Consider the following 6,000-nt stretch of genomic DNA (forward strand, 5'->3'; position numbering starts at 1 on the left):
ATGGCTCAGTAAGAAAATCATACTAAACACTTAAAGTATTTCATACCAGTATTAATCTTTTATAATTTTTTTCATACTCAGCGTGTCTGAACTATTTACAACAAAATAATTGACACAGAACACACATTTAACACATATCATAATTCTTTTCTTTCACACATTGATTCATTTCCTTATTATACAGATATGAATCACTCATTATGATTTATGCATGTATGAGTGTCATGACATTTCTATTTTCTGTTCGTACATCTTTCTTAACTCTTTATCGGCCACACAGGCTTGTATGCATAATTTTAATGCAAATGACTTTCATAAAATATTTACTAATTTGTTTCTCTCTCTTTCTCATTGATCGATCTAGACTACATATGATAGTACTTGCAGTCACCATACCAAGTATAATTCTCTCTTACACGCATTTTTTTTTTCTTTGCTGTCCACACAGTACAGCTAATATTTTTCTTTGCTGTCCACACAGTACAGCTAATATTTTTCTTTGCTGTCCACACAGTACAGCTGATATTTTTCTTTTGCTGTCCACACAGTACAGCTGGTTGTCCACACAGTACAACCGATTATTTTATTTGCTGTCCACACAGTACAGCTGGTTGTCCACACAGTACAACCGATTATTTTATTTGCTGTCCACACAGTACAGCTGGCGTGTAAGGATTTTAAGTATGTTTTCTGCTTTCCTGTATCATATGAGTCATTATGAAAGCATGCATGACTTAGAAAATATTTTTTCCTCTTTCTTTATTTTTTTTTCTAAATCATGCATATGTTATGATTCCTCATGTATGCATATATATATCCATATTATGAAATATGCGCATTTGTTATTTTCCCTTATTCTTTTCATTCCTTCTCAAACATCATGTTATTTTCTCATGCATTTATATATAAATATATATCATGTCTCAAATTAATTTCAATTATACAATATAGGCTTAATATAAGGGTTATTTCACATAACATGCACATAATTAAACAACATTAACCTATATCGCATAAAATGACATTTTTGCCCTTATGGCCAAAATTACCTTTTTACCCTTATGGCCAAAAATTACATCCTGAATCATAATGAATTTCTTTATCCTTTTAAGCATAAATCACCTTAATTCTAATACCTTACATACTGATATAAGTAAAGGTTATTTAAATAACCTAACTCAAATTTACTTCAAGTATGTAAAGTATGAAATTCTTACCTTTTCTTTGCTGATTTGGTGATTTAAGCTTATTCACCTTCTTTTCTTCTTTCTGGCAACCTTAATCAACCAAAAATATGATCATCCATCAAACTCCCAAATTTCACATATCTTAAAAATTAAATTTCTTACCTTAGAACTGACCAGAATTGACAGATCTACACTTTTTATAACTGGGGCCTCTGGAAATTAGGTGGTTTAGCTAGGTTTTTGGACGAATTTTGGTTAAGGGAAAAACTTTAGCTTAATTTCATGGAGTTCTCGGCAATAAGGAAGAAGATGAATAGATTATATAATTTATAAGCCTTTTGGACCATTTTGCCCTTAACCTTTTCCATAAATTACTATTTTATCCTTAGTCAATTACCAAAAACCCTTAGCACCACCATATAATTTCAAGTGTGCCCTTCAATTTTAATTCCCACTTTGTCCCTTGAATCTTTATAAAATGACCATTTTACCCCCTTTGAAAAATATTGCTCATTTAATAGTTTTCTCTAATTCTTTTGCAATTTCTTTACACAACAAGTTGTAAAATCCATTCTAGGGATAATTTTGGAAGTGGAGTTTACTGACACACCTGAATTCGGATGTTACAAGACTTGTTTTCTGTAACTATGTTTTTATAACTTACCCTAAACTTGAGTCGGGAAAATTATATTTCATATAGTCTACTAGTAAGAAGAATCAACTAATTCGCTTGTTTGACCTTCAAACATTGTCATTTATAATTTTTGCTATTCTTGTTATTGCCATCATAGATGCATCTTGGGGGCAAAATAGTCTTTACCCATAAGCTTAAGTGATGTATGAATGACTTAATGTGATTTAGAAGCCAAAGTATAAGTTTTAGTGACACATAGTTATGTATAAAGAGGTCATGCCCGTGTGTCCTTGTCATATCAGTCGAATAAGATTAATTTTGCATGAATTTCAAATTCAGTGACACACAATTGTGTACCTTGGATACACGTCTGTGTGTGTTATACACATTTTCAATTTTTTTAAAAAGCAAGATAGTTGTGTTTTAGGGATTTTATCCTTACCAAAACACTCACGCCTTTCTAGCAAAGAAAGAACTGTGATCTAATCAGTGATGATTCACACAGGACCTCTTGTGAGTGTTCTCCAATGTCAAGGTGAGAGATGGAATGATGAGAAAAAGGCCTTCTAAGTTATGTTGTAAACATCAAAAGGTAAGTCGGCCCTACTTTCATCATATTCTCAACTAAGGCAATTCTAATGAGTTTTATAAGCACCTAAGTGTGTTCTTTAATTGAAATCAAGCATGTTGGAATGTGTTGGTTTGATTATTTAATAATAGGTTAGGGTTTGTTTGTTAGAGAAGTATATTGAATAACCAACTCTAATAATATATGATTAATGCCTTGATATGATAAGGAGCATGCCATGAAAACATAATTGATGTTAGTAGTTAGTAGTAGGGATGCAATATTTCTATGATTTGATAACTGAGATATTGATATGCGTATTTCCCTATATTGATGCCTTAATGTCCAATGTTGCTATATTTTTGAATTAGTAGTGTGATGATTTTGTTTTGCATTAGATGGACACTTGAAAAGTGTTAGGAATGGACTAGAAATGTGTTTGGTATGCTTAGAATTGAAAGGAATGCATAGAGACAGAATTAGGATGCATTTCAGGTTTGTTCTTTGAATTTTGGAATTCGTCACATAACCGTATAGTATGGGCCACATGCTTATGTGCGCAAGTTCCATTTTTTTGAATGAGTTTTCTGGTGTTCCAATGATCATTAGATGTCATTGACTTGTGAATTGTCAACTAGGACATATGGACTTCTCATGTATAATTTTAGCATAACACATGTAAGAGTGGAATAATCAAAATACCCCTACAAAGAGTAACAGTTGAGGAGAGTTTTAAAAAGGAAAGTACAATAAATACCTGGACGAACATATGCCTATCTGTCCACAAGCACACTTTCCATGTATATAGAAAAATACCTTAGAAGGAAAGGACATAAGGAAGAGATCGTATGCAGGGGAAAAAAGGGACACACCAAAGTGTGCCCGTAGAAACACACTTGTATGTGTAAAGGAAATTAAAGAAAAAGAGAAATGAATTAGGCTATGGATATGTGGGTCGCCTCAAGTAATAGTAAAAAGATTTTGGTACACAATAGTACCTATGTGCCAAAGAGTTAAACCCTAGTATGGCAGAAGATATAGTTTTAAGTAAAAGTGAGAGTAAGTTGAGTTGAGTTAAAGTTCGATATGCAAGCATGCTAGACGTAATAAGATCATTACAAGGGGGCATCGTGATTACACATTCCATACACCACCCGCAATAAGCCTTGTCCATAATATGACACCATACCCATAATATGGTACATGCTCAAAGTAGAGCCCAATTGAGGTATAGTTTTGGTGTAATGGAATAGAGAGATAGCTCACACAGCTAAGATGTCAAATCTTTGTATTCTATCCAAATCAACTAGCCTAGTATACAATTTTAGTTACAATTTCTAGATTCATATGTTTCTATCAAGTTTAGTATGGTCTCGTCAGATAAGAATTCAAGAGTGGTTCCTTAGTAACCATGCAAGACACAGTTTGATCTGAGAGTTATAGTGTAAAGCCTTGGTATTCCTTAAAGTAGTATAAGCATAGAGTTGATATATACGAGTCACCATTATCTATAAGGTAGTTTAATGCTAACTCTGAATGATAGAAATAGTAACGTCGAGACTAAGGGCATTTTAGAGATTTAAGTAAAAAATGAGAGTAGATTCTCCTACTTACTGAGTGTTTTATCACTAACTCCCCTATTTTTATATATATAAGTACAAATGATCGTAACGACTATGGGATGAGCAAAGATCAATAGGCATCAAGTTATGAGGGCATTTCTATCATTTCAATTTTCAAGAGTTATTATTATTATTTTGAGTTTAATTATGTATTTTACTACTTATAATTATGCTTTGAGATATGACATCTTTTATACGCTTTTGACTATGCTTTCAATTAAGGGCATTTTAGTCATTTTTCTAGAAATTAATATGAGTTTTTATTCAATTATTTTACAAATTTGTATTTATTTATTTAATTAAAGCAATGTTTAAGTAGTCAATTTAATGACATTTTCCTCTAGAAAGTAGTATTTTTAGAGAGGATGTTACATATTCTCTTAATGTTTATTAACAACATAATTACTTTTTTGTTTTTACAATTTTGTTAATTATTAATTTTCTTTAAAATATTATCATAATGAAAAAACTTAATATGCTTTAAACAAAAAAAAGTGTGCAAGCAATTAGGACAACTTAACTTTTGTAGACTAAATTGATCAAAAATGGGTACAATGTAAACACTGTAACAAAGACTATGTAAGGTCTATGTTATAAGGTATCTATTACAGTGTTTACACTACACTTATTCATGATCAATTGATTCTACAAAACTAAAGTCATCACAATCGTTTGAACACATTTTTCATTTATAATATTTTAAGTATTTTCATTATCAAAATATTTTAAAGAAAAATATTAATTAATATAATTGTAAAAGTAAAATAGAAATAAAATGGTGGTAGTAACAGATATAGAAAAAATGCGAGACACTATCGGATGACCACTCAGGTGAGTTAAATGTATGAAAAATAGTTATCCCAACTCAAGTGTTCGGTAAGTCAAGAAAATTTAGTTAAAGAAGACAATCCATTACAGTACCACTAATAAAATAAAGAGTTTTGTTTAATTAGACTGGACATTTAGTAATACAAAATGATTTAACATTGTTTGAAAATATAAACAAAATGTGATTTGTGGGATTGACTTATAATTTAAAATCCTCGATTATATTAATTTGGAAGGAAGTCTATATTAGTAAATTTAAATATTTATTTAAAAAATTAATTAATATATAAATAGGCCAACCTGGTTGTCGACCTATTTAAGACCTGACTTAGTGCAACCCTGTAAACATCAAGTTAGGTCGTGGGTCTTATATATTTTTAGAGTCAATTGGTGCAACCTAGCCCACTACCGCGTCTAATGACAAGTTATACTAAGGGGGTGTTTGGTTAGGAATTTTTAAATATTACTCTGGTAATTTATATTTTTATTACTTACATTACTTTGTTTAATTTAAAAATAATAAAAAATTCTAGTAATTTTCTATTATCAATAGTGATATGGAAGGTACTATAAAGGATAATCTAACTACTACCTTAAATACTAAAAGATTGTCACATTAATTTCGATTTTATTATAACTATATCCTTATTTATTAAGTTTTTTAGGACAAAAATAATTTCATTTTCAATTAATATAACAAATAACATAAAAAATATTTTAGTATAATTATATCAAAGAGTATTTAAGTAAAAAAATATACAAGTATTTTTTTATTACATTTAACCAAACACAATAATTATTTATATTTACCTATTTCTATCAAATTTTATCAAACATAGTAATAATTTATATTCAATAATCTTCAAGATAATCTTCTAATTTTGGTAATCAAACATTACCCAAACTAAATGTCTTATAAGTGTATTTTGAAAATTTTCAATTTAGTATATAACTTTGCATTATATTATGTAGGTATTCATCCATTAATTACTTAATGGTTGAGCCCGCAATTAGATTAAACTTAATATGGCAATCATACTTTCAACTATTAATATTTTCTTTTGCACGAATTTAAATTTCCTTCATAATTTGTCTAATTTAATTTCTCGAAGCATTCTAAATAGTTCAAAGTAAATTAGAGTATTTTAGCGTCAGCACTTA

The sequence above is a fragment of the Mangifera indica genome, chromosome 6 (assembly GCF_011075055.1).
Source record: "Mangifera indica cultivar Alphonso chromosome 6, CATAS_Mindica_2.1, whole genome shotgun sequence".
NCBI classification, from domain to species: domain Eukaryota; kingdom Viridiplantae; phylum Streptophyta; class Magnoliopsida; order Sapindales; family Anacardiaceae; genus Mangifera; species Mangifera indica.